The sequence below is a fragment of the Ranitomeya variabilis genome, chromosome 1 (genome assembly GCF_051348905.1).
Source record: "Ranitomeya variabilis isolate aRanVar5 chromosome 1, aRanVar5.hap1, whole genome shotgun sequence".
NCBI lineage: Eukaryota > Metazoa > Chordata > Amphibia > Anura > Dendrobatidae > Ranitomeya > Ranitomeya variabilis.
The window spans coordinates 825,543,841-825,561,244 of NC_135232.1; positions in this window are offsets into that span (position 1 = coordinate 825,543,841).

Consider the following 17,404-nt stretch of genomic DNA (forward strand, 5'->3'; position numbering starts at 1 on the left):
TCAGTATTTTCATCCATTGGACCTCATTACTGTATAATTATCTAAATCTCTTCATTTGGAGATTTTGTTACACGGAAAGGCAATTATTTGACTATTATGTGTTTTGCCCTGAGCGTATATTTACTGATGCGTGGCAGTTTGTTAAAATTCAATTTGTCAACATTATACCTTGCTACCACAAGGTGGATAGGACAATTTTAAATACCCATGGTTACCATATTATTTAACCCCTTTCCAACATTGGATGTAATAGTACGCCGATGTTGGACTCCCCCTGTTTAGTGCAGGCTCTGGCGCTCAGCCCGCACCTTTCCGGGCACATGACAGCTGATATATACAGCTGACTTGTGCCCGCAACAGCCATGGGTGGAATCGTGATCCACCCGTGGCTGTTTACTAGCTAAATGTCGCTGTCAATTTCTGACAGCGGCATTTAACTCACTCTTCCGGCGAGCGCGCCGACAATCCCACCCATCGGTGACCCTATCACGTGATCGCAGTTCACCGATGGGTTGGTATGACAACCAGAGGTCTCCAGCCACCCGATGGTCGGCGCTCATAGCAGGTGGGCATTTCTTATACATATAGGCGATCTGATCATCGCCTGTATGTAGCAGAATTGATCGGATTAGGGCAGCTTCTCATCTCCCATGGAGACTATTGAAGCATTCCAAAAGTAAGAAAAAAGTTAAAATCGCTCAATCAACATAAAAAAATTAACCCGATCGTTAAACGGCGTAATGAGAAAAAAATAAAAATGCCAAAATTACTTTTTTTTGGTCACCATAACATTGCATTAAAATGCAATAATGTATGATCAAAAGATCGCAACTGCACCAAAATGGTATTACTAAAAATGTCAGCTCGGAGCGCAAAAACACCCAACCCAAGATCATGAAAAATGGAGACGGTATGGGTCTCGGAAAATGTTCACAATTCCTTTTTTTTTTTTTTTTTTAAAGAAAATTTGGATTTTTTTTCACCATGTAGATAAAAAATAACCTAGACATGTTTGGTTTGCTATGAACTCCTAATGACTGGGAGAATCATAGTGGCAGCTCAGTTTTAGCATTTTAATGAGCATGGTAAAAAAAAAAAAAAAAATCAACTGTGGAATTGCACTTTTTTTGCAATTTCATCGCACTTGGAATTTTATTCCTGTTTTCCAGTACATGATATGTTAAAACCAATGGCGTTGTTCAAAAGTACAACTCGTCCCACAAAAAACAAGCCCTCACATGGCCATTTTGACCAAAAAATAATGAGTTATGGCTCTGGGAAGAAGGGGAGCAAAAAAAACAAAAATTCAAAAATGGAAAATGGAAAATGGCCCGGTGGTGAGGAGGTTAAAGTCATCTCCTAAAGTGTCCTTGCGAGTTGAACTGTCATCTAATTCCAACATTTATAAAACCTTGATTTTTATAGTCCTAATATTTTTGGCGACACACAATATACAGTATATGTATATATGTTATTAGGGGGGGTTACTGGGACTAATATTTCGGACTCACACTCTATGATAGGGGTGTATTAGGGTTATTCGCCGACGAATGGGGGCGCCATACCATGGAAACTAAAGGTGCCAACCTCAACTGACAAGCAGGAAAAGGTATATTCTTATCTATGGCATTCTAGTCCACATTATCTGTAATATTTTCTTTCCCTAACTAATACCTCTATCTTATATATTAAGCGTTTACAAGTTTGTTATTGTTCATACATGGATTATTGTAGCTACTAGTTTTTAAACACTAATTGTGCCAAATTTTTGCATTGTAATGCATCATTTTGAGAACATGACACATCTAAAAAAATGCCTTATATTCTTGAGACTGGCAGATTTTTAACGAAACGGGCATGAAGGAGCCAGCAAAAGTGCCACAACATCAATATAGATGTACCAACTGGTTGACACCAACACTTGGGGAATGAGATCTACAATACATATATCAGAATTCTTCTAAATGGCCCCTGGGGAGATTTATCAGAAGGAATTTCATTTACGTAGTCTAACAATAGAGAAATCTGAGGACAGGTGTAAGAAACCCAATACCAATCTGACAGATAATACATCACAAGTAGACCCTAGGCTATGCTTTCTTGTGCCATTTCCATGTTCTCTGCTTATGTGGAAATCTTGACTTAGACTTTGTTCATACGGTACAGATTTCTGTTAAATTATTCTCCAGAAATTTGTAATAATTTTTGCATGGAGATGAATATAAAGATGATTCAGATATTGATTTCTGCAGTGTGTTGGATAAGTATGCCGCTGGGTTCTTTGTCAATTCCTACCCTGGTCCCCATTGGGTCTCGCAATCTAAGTTCCCTATCTGTATGTCTTTGGACTGTGCCAGTAAACCCATGGAGAGAACGTACAAACTCCTTACAGATGTTGTCCTTGGAGAGATTTGAGCCTAGGACCCCAGCGCTGCAAAACATGCCACCAATGTCTGATTGCCAAAATGAAGATAGACAGGCCACAGTGGTCAGTTCTTTCCCTCACAGCACCACTCCGACCACGTGAGAACTGGTGAAAGGCTGTGAGGTAGAGGATGAAGGTTCCCCCTTAAAGACATAGTCACGAGTTCTTGGTTAAACAGAATATTTGAATTCCTTTTCTTCCAACAATAAATGATTTGGCAACTTTTAAAAAGGCGCATTTGATGAATCAGGTTAAGACATTTGAAATTGCTGGACTACGCCCACAAACTGGAAAAAAAAAACAAGTGAGAACATAAATCGTAAACGTAAAGAGGTTGTCCACTATTTTATCATTGATTACCTATCCTTAGGAGAGGTCATCAATGTCTGATCGGTCAGTGTCCAACTCCAGGCACCCCAGCCGATCAGCCGTTCCCAATCCTGGCAGCAATGGCTGCCAGAAGGAAATGCTCAACTGCGGAGCTGCTTCGTCTTCTGATAGTGGCCAAGGCAGGGTACTGCACACCTGTCTCCTATTCAAATCAATAAGCACAATTAAAATAATGATTGGATGCAAACAAAAAAAGGCACAAAACGAGACAAAACACATGTGCAAAGGTAATGAGGAATTGGAGCCACACTCATTTTATCTAAAAAGATTAACGTAATGGACCCGATTTATCAAGACTTCATCAAGTCCCCCCAGCCCAAATTCTAGTATAGCCACCAGATGCACTGAAAGCATGTTTTTTTTTGCCACAATACTGATGTCAAAAATGCATGGGAAGAAAACGTGTGAACAAGCACTATCTCAGCACAATCCTTTTTCATCATTACCCAAGGAATTTTAAGGTTGACTCAAACAGCCATGTTCCTTGTTAATATTCAGTTAGCTTTGCATTCTGTTCCATGTGGACATTTGGAGTTTGTCTCCACAAGTCCACATCCATTGCTCTCAGCTGGTTAATCATCTTTGCAGAAACTCCTGCTTCTATATTAACCATTGGCATTTACTTCCGGTCTCAGACCTGCAGTGATCCCCTCATTAGCTGTAAGCATAACAAGCTATTCTCTGCTACACTGGTGGTGTTTATATTATTACACTGGTGCAACGGTGTGTAATATTTCCAGGAGTGGACACTGACAGCTTGAGGACCCTGTTCAAGAAAGGTGTTCTGCCTGTAACCAGGTTACTAGGATGCCGGACGCAGACAAGGACAAGGCGGAGGTAACCATTACCAACTAACCTATTTATTATAATTTTGCAAGCCATCAATCTTTCAAGTACAGGATGTTATGTAAAACTATATAAGCAAAAATTAAATAAACACACTTTAACAGTTGCAGTACAGATTCTCTATCCTATTTCCCTGTAGGAGCGATGCCCTAATGTCCTTTGTGTGATAACACTCAAGGTCGCTGATCACAACTATAGAGTCGCAAGAGAATGTCTCTTCAAGACGTTTCCACTTAGGTTATAGGCACTAATGGTATTTCCCGCTAGGCTGCAAGTCCTCCTTACAAAGTGAAGTAATGCTCTATGGGTTCTCCTCCACACTGGCCGGTCCCTGTCCCATCTGCCGCACAGCCCCGGAAAAAACCCTGTGCTGTATGTCAGCATTGGAATTAGTGACCTATTTCACTCATGCCTACGGATCACAACAGGGAATATCCTCTTCTGAAGGTCAATTATCGGGCCATGACGGATAAAGAGTGGGTCTCCGGTCTTGACCAGTTTAGTCTGGATCCCAAGCCTTAACTTTGCATCCTGGTGACTCAGCCACAGCATCCCTTTATGCAGACATCCCATTGGTTTCACTTGCTGGCGCCAACTGACTTCCTGCCTTGTCACTCCAGCTTTTTATACAGGTAAGTATGCCACAGATGTCACCTGACCCGGTGCTCTCTTTTGATACCTCCTTCCTGAAACCCTTCACCCATCCTTTGGTTCTGCTGGGTTCAGTTTGGACAGTAGGTGGCGATCCCTCGTCACAAATACTGCACAATGCTGAAGAACCTCATTTTCCACAGTGCACCACCTTACAGGCCCACATATAGTCATGGCCAAAAGTGTTGACATCCTTGAAATTGTTCCAGAAAATGAAGTATTTCTCCTGGAAAATTATTGCAATTACATGTTTTTCATATAAAGTTTATTTCCTTTGTGTGTGTTGGAACAACGCAAAAAAAATAGAGGAAAAAAAGGCAAATTGGACATAATTTCACACAAAACTCCCAAAATGGTCCAGACACAATTGTTGGCACCATCAACTTAATAGTTGGTTGCACACCCTTTGGAATAAATAACTGCAATCAATCACTTCCTATAACCACCAACAAGCTTCTTATACCTCTCAACTAGAATTTTGAAAGCTGCTGCAGGTCTCTCATATTTGAAGATTGCCTTCTCCCAATGGTAAGTTTAAAATCTATCCACAGATGTTCATGAATGGGATTCAGATCCAGACTCATTGTTGGCCACTTCAGAATTCTCCAGCACTTTTTTTGTGTCCATTTCTGGGTGCATCTTGAAGTATGTTTTGGGTCATTGTTCTGCTGGAAGTTCCATTACCAAGGACGCAAACCCAGCTTTCTGACACTGTTCATTACATTACGATCCAAAAACCATTGGTAATCTTCAGATTTCATGATGCCTTGCACACACTCAAAGCGCCCAGTGCCAGAGTCAGTAAAACAACGCTAAAGCATCTTTGAACCTCCACCATAGTTTATTGTAGGTACTGTGTTCTTTTCTTTGAAAGCCTCATTACATTTTCGGGAAACAGTAGAATATTGTGCTTTACCAAAAAGCTCATCTGTTCACAAGACGCTTTCCTAAAAGAATTTTAGCTTATGTACATTTTGGCAAACTGAATTCTAGCTTTTTTATGTCTCTGTATATTTGGGGTACATGTCCACATCTTCACAGCACGCCACCAGGTAACATGATTTCTATATATCTGCACATGATGTCCTACCTTTGGATTGTACCCCCTATCTACACACTTGTGTGAGACGCATGCAGTAGCATCCTTTATACTTACACCTTTACCTTTAGTGCTTTATCTGCATACACATTGATACTCTTTGGACTATGTGCATCCTCCTAATAACATTTCCCATGTTTCCCTGGTGTACACATCAGACTGAATCACAGCATACAGCTTTTAATCACTTTTATGGTATAATGATATACATTACCAATTTTTAGTATATTGATTCCACCTTGATACACACTGGTTATTTGATTATTTGAACCATTTATTCTTTACTCTTTTGGTGATTATCTCTACTGATAATTATTTGTTACCTCTGAGTCTATGTGCTGATGGTACTATACTTTTTAATGTAATTTCAAATTGATATATTTATTTGTTAATGTGTGCGGACTCCTCCGTAGTTGTGCCACCGTTTCACCATGTATCTCAATAAAGGTGTTTTATCTCCATTTCCTGCCTAATGTATTGTGACCTATATTCGTGTTTTTTTTTTTTTGTCCTTATTGGCTCATGTCTCTGTATCAGTAGTGAGTCCTCCTGGGTCTCCTGCCATAGTGTTTCATTTAATTCAAATGTTGACAGTTCACAATGACACTGATGCACCCTAAGGCCCATTTCACACATCAGTTTTTTGCCGTCAGTCACCATCCGTTGGCTCGACGGATCAACGGCTCCGTCGCAGACTGTGAAAAACTGATGCGACGGATCCGTTTTCTGAACGCATCTGACTAGCGGATCTGGCTAATTAGATCGGAGCATGCTCAGTTAAAAAAAAACAGAATCTGTCACAGGATTTGAAACTTCATTGGGGCTGCTTTTACACCAACGCAGACTATCCTGTATTGCAATCTTTCATAAATTTTTCCCCCCCGTTTGTGTCCAGGGAGGTAAGCTACAATACCATGGGTTGTAAACTTCTTAATTTTGTTGTGCACCATGGACAAAGGAACCTCAAGATCTCTGGAGATGGATGCATAATGTGAAGATTGTTGATATTGTTGGTTTTCAAGTCCTCTGTCAGTTCTTACATCCTCTTTTTGTTGTGAATTCTTAGTATGGAACATGCAGACAAACAATAAAAAAGATTAAGTTGTGGTAACTTCTCACCTTTTCATATGGCTTCAGGTGTGATTTTCAGATAGCCCATACCTGTTACTTGCCACAGGTGAGTTTGAATGAGCATCACATGCTTCAAAGTTGTTTGTCCATAATTTTGCAAAGGTGCCAACAATTTTAAGTCCATTTTGCCTTTTTTTCTGTTTTTTTTGTGTTGTTCCAATACACACAAAGGAAATCAACATGTATAACAAAACATGTGTAATTGCAATACATTTCTGGGAGAAATACGTAATTTTCTGGAACAATTTAAAGGGTGTCATCACATTCAGCCATGATCGTATATATTACTCCTCTAATTATGTATATTACTGTCTCTTATTGCCTTGTGCCCCATCCTGATCCCCTTCCTGGGACAATGTACCCAATCCTGGTCCCATTGCTTTGATAATGTGCACCATCCTGGTATAATATGCCCTGTCTTGGTCCCCTTCCTTTGATAATGTACACCATCCTGGGATAATGTACCACATCCTGGTCTTTTTCCTGCAATAATGTGCCCATCCTGGTTCCTTTCCTGGTGTAATGTGCCTCAGCCTCGTATAATGTGTCACATCTTGGTCCCCTTCCTGGGATAATGTGCCCTGTTCTATTCTCCAATACATTTAAAAAAAAAATGATACTACTCACCTTCTTCTGTGCAATGTCCTCTTCTGCATCCATTACAGGAGCCGGCAGCTGACTTTGGAGTGCCCGCCATTGTGCATGATGTCATTGCTATGTGCCCCCAGTCACAGGCACACCAATATCAGCTGCTGGCCTCTGAGTGGCCGATGGCGGGTATTACAGCGCAGGGAGCGGGCGGGTCCCTTGCGCTGCAATACAGTTCAGTTGAATGTACATCCTCAGACATACTTCCAGCTGAAACAGTCGCTGGTTCAGTGGACCCCTCTCCACCTCTGGGCTCCGATGCGCTGCATCAGCGATATGTCCCCTGAATCTTTCTACTAGCAAGTTTCCATTTTGTCTGTTAATCACTTTGGTCAGCATTAACTATTTGTTTGCTGATTGCCTACGTCTGTGTCACTTACCCTCTGTTTCCCAATAGCATACACCTGCCATTAACCACTGGTTTGCTGCAAGTTCTAGACTGACCATAAATTAACGGTTCCTGAGTATATCTACACCCCTGGCTCTGTGTCTTCTGGTATATTGTGATCTGCTTATCTGCCTTCCATATTGCATACCCTTGTGTCCATGCTGCCCCATGTGCTGTCCAGCAACTCATGCCTGCTGTGCCATCACCTTGGGTCTGTGCTGCTTACCCTGACCTACAGCTTCGGGAATCCAACTCACTAGTTGAGCCCAAAACAATATACCTGTCAGCTATAGCAATATGCACATTCTAGTCTAATATCATATTTCTTGATATGATCTCTTTAAATTTGATTCCATAAACTTCATTGTTATCTCATGGCTCATCACTTCTTATTTATATGCCATGCTTCTTTCATCCACCATAAAAATAAGTCCCGCAGAGAATAAGAGATAAACTCTTAACTTTCTGGGAATAGTCTTCAGTACTGATTCTCAGCAATTTGTGGCAGTTCAGCATTCTTCAAGACTACTTTTATCAACAATGCCTTAACACGCCCATAATAACTGGCAGACAACCGAAACGTTCACTGTCACAAGAAGGCCACTGTCCTGCCCTGAAAACAAACCTGAACAAGACCTCATCCCACAAGCTTTACAAAGAGGAAAACATGACAATTTATTACACAGTGAAGCTGAGCTGTGTGACTAAGAACAATGTAAAGATTATTTTGTCATGAGAACACAGGCCCTATACAATTATAGAGCGGGGGTGTGGGAAAATCAGGCACTGACTCCGGTAGGCATGTATGTATTGATCATAAGATAATACACTTAGCTTTAACCTCTAGTCACTCCAACATAAATACTATACATAGGGAATTACTAAAATGTCAGTCTGCTATTATGTCCCCAAATGGCACAGGGCTAATCTGCAGGTTAATAGCGTTATAATGCTGTGAGGCTGCCACACTGAAAGCACGGCTACCGAGAGAATCTGAACTCTGTTCCTCCAGGGAGGAAGCATTTCTCAATCATAGCATTGTGAGCAGTGGTGGGCAGTGTCATGGACCCCGAGACCTTGATTGACAGTTTGCACATATGTGCTGCAGAGCAAGCTGTCAAAGTGCCAGGACGTGCTTACAGCCACTATGACTGAGAGTCCGGGCTTCCAATATTTAATGTAGATTATCACTATCGCTGCAAGAAAATACTGTTTTGTTTTGTTTTTTTGCTGATAGGTTCCCTTTAATATATACGGAAATTGGGATTTCATTAACACTGACATATTCCTCTATTAAAGGAACACCGTGTTCTGACTATTATGGAAAAATTAGTCTGGAGTTTGCTGGGATTGAAAGGAAATGTCAGACGAATGTAAATAGAGCATACACGTTTGCAAAATTTTTACTAAGCCAATGCATCTAAAATAAAAAAGTAATCAACTTTGATACAAATAGCAAAATATATAAAAAGGTGCTGTAATGTTATGTAAAGAACAGTGGCTTTTACATTGCATAAGGGACTGCAGGAGGGCACCCAAATGCCTGATTAGTGGTGGTACCAATAGTCAGACCCTATCATTCAGATATCAAGGACCAGAGTCAGCAAGGTCACACAGATGTCACTGTTCAACCACTCTGGTACTGTACTATGAATCTTGGTGCTCTGTGTAGTGCATCTACACAGGATTGTAGGAGACACCACACTTGACACCAGCAATGTTCTTACCTCCATGTAGATTCTCCTCCAGCACAGTACATTAATGGATGTGGCTGTTCTAGAACTCTGACATTGCTCCTGAGATGCCTCAACACACTAAATTCTCAACCACATCTCTACCCGAAATGAAACATAGGACCTGCTGCATAGAAGGCAACAGCCAAAGTCTGCACGGTGTTGTGTGGAGGGTTTTTTTCTGACTTAAAGGGGTTTCCCCACAAAGTTAATTTTAAAGTTGATTTTAATCAATACATCTTGGAATAATAATAACTTCCACAATTGGATGTGTTTAAAAGAAAAACATGTTCCTGTGCTAAACGTGTTCTGTTATGGATCCCAATGGCTAGGGGATCGCACTGGACAAGCAAAAAATAACTCAAATAACGGACGAGCTCTAGGGTGATGGAACCTGGGCTGACCGCTGCCCTACTCCTGACAAACACAACTAGAAATAGCCAGGGAGCGTGCCTACGTTGATTCTAGACGCCTCGCGCCAGCCTAAGAGCTAACTAGCACTGCAGAGAAAATAAAGACCTAACTTGCCTCCAGAGAAATAAACCCCAAAGGTATAGTTGCCCCCCACATGTATTGACGGTGAAAATGAGAGGAAGGAACGCACATAGATATGAAAATAGAGTTAGCAAAACGAGGCCCGCTATAACTAGAAAGCAGAAGGATACAAAAGGGGTCTGAGCGGTCAGCAAAAAACCCTAATCAAAAAACATCCTGAGATTACAAGCACCCATGTGCCAACTCATGGCACATGGGGAGCACCTCAGCCCACTAGAGCTTCCAACTAGCATAGAGTAATATTTAGCAAGCTGGACAAAAAACAAAACAACTGAAAAGCATAACTTAGCTTATCCTGAGAGATCTGGAAGCAGGTAGTCAGAACCAAACTGAGCACATCTGATACATTGATAGCCGGCAAGGGAATGACAGGAAAGCCAGGTTAAATAGGAAACACCCAGCCTCAGATGGACAGGTGGAAACCAGAGACCGCAACCCACCAAAGTCACCCAGTACCAGTTGTAACCACCAGAGGGAGCCCAAAAACAGAATCCACAACAGTGTTCCTGCTGTGTACTGTGCAATGGCTGTGTCTGGACCGTACAGGAACATGGTCTGATCATACCTCAGCTCCTGGGCAGGGGAGGAAGCGGAGAGTATACAGATAGCACAAGATGGGATCACAGCTGATTCTTTTTGAGAGATAAAGCTTTTCCCTGCCAGTTTTAAAAAAATGTTTTACCTCAAAGTAAGAATTTGCGATTCTGTGCTGTCCTGTCTGTATAGTCTTTTGCTTCCTCCCCTGCCCAGGAGCCATGATATGATCAGACCATTGTCCGGTATGGTCAGACACTGCCATTACACAGTACACAGCAGCGGCACATTTATAAGATTATCTCAGCACAGGAACATTTTTTTTAAATACATCCAATTGTGGAAATTATTATTATTCCAAGACCTATTTATTAAAATATACTTTGTTTGTGGGAAAACCTCTTTAAAGGGAATCTGTCAGCAGATTTTTGCTCCCTCATCAGAGAGCAACATAATGTAGCAACAGAGACCCTGATTCCTGTGATGAATCATGTACTGGGATGCCTGCTGCAGTTTTATCTGCTGCACATGTAGCAGTTCTTTGAATGCTGAGCTCTGTATATCGCCACCCACAGCACTAATTTGCATCTTTCTGTGTACACTGTGCATAGGCAGAAATCTGCCAATCAGTGTTAGGGGTGTGGTTATATGGAGGTCATGAATATGGAGGACTACATGGCCACAAGTTCATTAGTCCTTTTGAGATAAATAAATTCCCACTGACAAAACAGGGATATTATCAAAATTACAGATTAGGAAGTGACGTATCTCAGGAATCAGGTGCTTTGACTCTACATCATACTGCTCATGTGGAAGAAACATGGAGACAAATTCCCATTAAAACCTCAATAGTATTCTTGTCTTGACATACACCTGCTGGGGGTGTAATTTTATGTCTCTATGTGCTAATAAATTATTAGAAGACAAAATATACTACAACGTCGCAGGGTAAAGTAACTAAAAGCACAATAAAGATTGAGTTATCAGTGTTAATATATTATTTCGAGTAGCTTATTTCTATTTTTATTTTTTATTACTTAGAAAAATATTTCAACCCTAACTTTAAAATAGCCAGGGCTGAACCTGTAAAGTATGAACTTTAATCTTAACTCAATATTATTCCAATTTACACTCTGTCTATATAAGAATGAGATCATTGATAAAACAATAGTATTCTCTCCACCTCCATATGTACTCTGTATAAGGATGTGGTTACTGTATGTGCACAGTATACAAGAAAGGAAGGGTAAGATCGCTTTTCTGTGCACAGGTTAGTAAAAAAAATGGACCCCATAAACCTCTGAAACATATCCTTTAACAATTAAATCCCAATAGAACAATACACGAGTAGATGAATAAATATTTTAACTCCTAACAAAGCAGAGTAATGATGTTATCTGACACCATGCAACGATGTATTGTCTGCGTATGCAAACATCTACCCACTGAACACATAAACCAAACAGGCACGGAATATCCTGTTGATGTCAAGGCCCAAAGGAACAGGATGTAGATTGTGGATTGTTCAAGGAGACATTGTTGTAATAGGTAAATTGGATAGTAAGTACCTACAAGAAATGGTCAGGAGAAAGACAGGTGCAGAGAGCTGGAGTAAGTGAGAACACTGATCCAATACTGTGGATATAGAACGGGTGCTCATAGTTACATCCATTACGTATAGCATTGTGCAAAAGTATTAGGCAGGTGTGTAAATAATGCTTTAAAAAATAGAAATGTTAATAATTTATTTAAATCCATTAACAAAATTCATAGTAAGTGAACAAAAGCATAATCTAAATGAAATCAGTATTTTGGTGTGACCACCAAAACTGCATCAATTTTTCTAGGTACATTTGTACAAAGTTTGACACAAAACTCGTCCGACAAGGAGGTTGTTCCAAACATCTTGGAGAACTAACCATTAATCTTGTGTAGATGTAGGTGTGTGCAGATCCTTTTGACTCCTGCCTTCTGCAGGCCAAATTTTCACTTCCAGGATTCATTGGTCTCCTTTGCGCTAAATGATCTTAATGATATCAGTGTGGCTGGTAGCACTGCAAGATCTAGAAGAAAGTGAGACTCCAGCAAAAAAAAACAACTTAAAAAACACTTTTATTGCAGCATAGTTAAATCCATCAAAACCAAAAAAACTGAGCTGGACTATAAGCTGGTATATGTACAAAGTGTACAAACACGTTCACACCGTCGCCATTTTCACAGACCAAAAAAATGAGCATGTACCCTCAAGCAAGTAAATAAGTAAATAGTACATGTAAATAATATATTTTGATCAAAAACATAAAACCATCCCACCACAACAACGTGTACCCATCAGGAAGGTCCTAACCTGACTCTAGTATTAAAACTAGTGATGAGCGAATATACTCGTTACTCGAGATTTCTCGGGCACGCTTGGGGGTCCTCCAAGTATTTTTCAGTGCTTGGAAATTTAGTTTTTATTGCCGCAGCTGAATGATTTACATCTGTTAGCCAGCATAAGTACATGTGGGGATTCCCTAGCAACCAGGCAACCCCCACATGTACTTATGCTGGTTAACAGATGTAAATCATTCAGCTGCGGCAATAAAAACTAAATCTCCGAGCACTAAAAAAATACTCGGAGGACACCCAAGCATGCTCGGGAAATCTCGAGTAACGAATATATTCGCTCATCACTAATTAAAACCTTACCAAGTGTCAAAAGATGTCAATGTGAATAAGGGCAGAGCAGAACACGGCCCGACTAAGACATCCATCCATGGGAAGCTATAAAGATGAAATGCTTAGCTCAGAAAGGGGTTCAACGAAAATTTATATGCACTATTACTTTTTACTTGCTGTAGTGTATATGCTGCTTTTTTAGTGATTTTTTTCCTGGGTTTTGTATATTAAAATTGATGGAATCTGTCACCCCTGGATGATTTTAATCTATTACTATGGGCATACAGGTAACAGACTGGTTAAACCAATGTTACCTGTATGCCTCATAGCTGCTATGTAGATCTTGAGAAATGCGTTCATAATGTTATATGTTAATAATTATAATGGTATGCCCCCACTCATCAGTGTCACACTGAGCTGTTCGGAGCTGTAATCCCGCACATGCGCTATGCACGGGCGCGGTTACACGAACCCTGCCCTCCTTGACTGAGGACCAGGTATTTCAGACAAATTATAAAACTGATTATTTCCCTAGTTACAGCACCCAGAACCAAAAGAGCCACCTTGTCAGAATGCAGCATTACTGCTGCACAAGGTGGCTCTTTTTGTTTGAAACGACTGGGGGGGGGGGGAGGGGGTGACCGTTTCCCTTTAAAGTGGGATATTCAGAACTAAAAATCACTCCTATCATTTTATTGGGGCTCAGTTTATTGTATTTGGCATTGACTGTGGGATACAGTTTGACAAAAGTGGAATAACAAAAAGCACAATATGGTTTTACCTGAGAACAAAAGTAGACCATAGGTGATGGTACTCACCTGGTTTGGATGTGTATCCACAACCACTGAAAGGTTCAAGGCTGCTGTATTTCCAAGGCTTGGAGAAAAACTAAATGGAATAAAGGGCTACATGAGTGCTGCCGGTAAGGAACGATAAAAAGGAGAAAAATGTCCAGGAATGTGGTTTTGATAGTTTGATAGGTTTTACAGACTTTGGATGTCATATGATCAAAAATAACATGTTACTTCTGATCATATGCCATCCAAAGTCTGTTAAACCTATGTGCCATGTTTATTTATACCTGCATTGTTTCATTGTATCTTACAATGTGGTTTTGTCCTGATGAGGAAGATTGAATCTTCGAAACAGATTGACTATTTAAACTGCATTCCTCGACATTTTTCTCCTCTTTATCCTTCCTTACCAGCAACCTCGGTCTTCTCGGTCTTACCCCCACAAATGCGGTTTATTATGCCAACATGTTTCAAAGTTTTCAAACCTCTTCATTAGGACCAAAACACAATGTTCATTGTGATTTGGTCCTTGAAACGCGTTGACGTAATAAACCGCATTCATGCTTCACCTCTGTGTAAGAGCATACTTTTGAACCTTGGGCAGCGCGGATTCTGAAGCACCATATTCCTCATTTATTTAATCATATTTCATTGGTGGCCTTGTGTCATGTCGGACACTGTTCAGACCAGGTTGTTCGACAGACAGCGGTAATTCCGCTTTTGACCACTATTTGCTCATTGGCGTCGGCTACATTTTATCTAGCTGTTCCGGGGTTAATTTACCTGATCCTCGGATTGGAAGCTGGGCCATGCCCATTGCCTTTAAATAGTTCTCCTGATCATTGGGCGACGCCGATTATAGCTTCTGTCTTGTGCGTTGTTATCTCGGTCTGGAGTGGAGAGCTGGTTGTTGGAGATTCGTTGCTGGTGATGTATTTTCCTTAGTCTTATTTACTCCTTCCTATATTTGTATTTATTTTGCCCTGCATATTTATAGTGTATTCCTGAGTGACTGCGGCGTGGTGTATATTTTCCTTTATCCTTGTCTGTGCTAACTGTGGGTATTGGTGTATGATCTTTTCACTGGGTGGTGGGCGGAGGTTTCAGCCTAGGGTTGAAACAGGAGACAGGGTGAGGTTTGAGGCCTGGACATGCACACCATCAGTGTAAACTTCAGGTAGAGGGTCAGTCAGGATTTCCCTAGTCTGAGGGAAATTGCAGGGGCCCGGGTTATTAGCTCTCACTCACCTAGTCTCCCCGTGACACCTTGCTGCAGCCTTTGCTTGCTTCTATAGGAGTTTTGACTGTCACAACCCCATCAGGTGAGCATACCTATAATATTTTATACCACTTGAAAATCAGATAAGGCCCTATTTGTGCTTTTTTGTCTCTAATTTTTTCTGTTTGATTTCCTGTAGAGTGTAAGCTCTTAGGCTGTGTGCACACGTTCAGGGTTTTTTGCGTTTTTTTTTTTTTGCGTTTTTTTGCTATAAAACTGTGATAAAACTGCGACAAAAAAATGCATACATTAAGCATCCTATTATTAGAATGCAATCCACAATTTTTGTGCACATGTTGCGTTTTTTTCCGCAGCGGAATCGCATTCCGGAAAAAAACGCAGCATGTTCATTCTTTGTGCGGAATCGCGGAGATTCCGCACGCATAGGAATGCATTGATCCACTTACTTTCCGCATGTGGCTATGCCTACCATGCAGGAAGTAAGCGGATCATGTGCGGATGGTACCCAGGGTGGAGGAGAGGAGACTCTCCTCCAGGCCATGGGAACCATATAATTGTTAATAAAAAAGAATTAAAATAATAAATCATGATATTCTCACTTTCCAGCGTCCCTCACAGTGTTTCCGCTCCTCGCAATGCTGCCGTTCCCATTGATGCTTTGCGGCAATGACCTGTGATGACGTAGTAGTCTCGCGAGACCACTATGTCATCTGGGGTAATTGCTGCTAGGCATTATTGGGAATGGAAGCTCCCCCTGGTGGTCTGGAGTGTGAAATGTGTTGCATGTTTGTGATACCTGGATGCAGTTATCCTTCTTTGCCTCCAAACGTAGCATCAGCCTCCCCGAGAGGAAAGCAATACCACTGCGACGACCAGGACCCTGGGGCGCCGCACAACAATCTTGAAGGAGTTCCCAGAGATGCTTAGCACTTGTTGGCCCTTTTGCCTTCACTCTGCTGTCCAGCTCGACCCAAACCATCTCCATTGGGTTCAGGTCTGGTGACTGTGGAGGCCAGGTCATCTGGCGTACCACCCCATCACTCTCCTTCTAGGTCAAATAGCCCTTACACAGCCTGGAGGTGTGTTTGGGATCATTGTCCTGTTGAAAAATAAATGATGGTCCAAATAAACGTAAACCGGACAATTTTCATAGTCCTGAAAATACAGAAAAATCTTTAAATGAGAAGGTGTGTCCAAACTTTTGGTCTGTACTGTGTATATATATATATATAAGTATACCCACGTCATGAGGTCCATTTTATGTACCATGCTACGATAAAGGCAAGCGAATGTGAAGTTCATTATTTGGCTTCCTTACTAGGTTTCCTGAACATCTCCATTTCTTATGACCTTTGACTTGTATTCTGACTTTGAACCATCAGTTCCCAAATCTGTTTAGTTGGTCAGTCATGTGTCAGCAGCTGCCTAGAGGGGTAATGTAGGGTCATGACTTGTGAGTGACCCGCAGTGAAGAAATGCATCTTTTTAAGCCCAGATTAGACTGGAGTTCCCATTTAGAAACTTCATGTATAGGCCATAGAAAATAGTATATTGAGTGTCCAGCTAGGTGACATGCCGAGCATTCATGGCACCTTACACACTAAGGTACTGTATTTTCACCTATACTCATTTTCTATATACGGTGCAATATGTTGTGTTGCCTCGAGTAGAAATTGGAGGAAAAGGGTGTTCATATAGGTGCAGAAACCCCCTAATGACCTGTTTCTTTTAGAGATTTTCTCGTGTAATGGTTTGACACTCCTTTTGATCAAAGCACCAAAGTGAGAGCATATTTTACAGATGCTTCTGACAAAATTAGAATATTATCAAAAGTTAATTACATTCAGATTGATCTATTTCAAGTGTTTATTTATGTTAATGTTGATGATTATGGCTTACAGCCAATGAAAACCCAAAAGTCAATACTCAGTAATTGACTGAATTGACAGATGTCCAGAAGGCAGTCATTGACACACTCCACAAGGAGGGTAAGCCACAAAAGGTCCTTGCTAAAGAAGCTGGCTGTTCATAGAGTGATGTGTCCACTGTCCAAGCAGATTAATGGAAAGTTAAGTGGAAGGAAAAAGTGTTGTAGAAAAAGTTGCAAAAACATCCGGGATAATGGCAGCCTTAAAAGGATTGTTAAGAAAAGACCATTCAAAAATTTTGGAGAGATTCACAAGGAGTGGACTGCTACTGGAGTTACTGCTTCAAGAGCCACCAAACATAGACATAACCAGGACATGGGTTATAAGTAGTGTTGAGCATTCCGATACCGCAAGTATCGGGTATCGGCCGATATTTGCTGT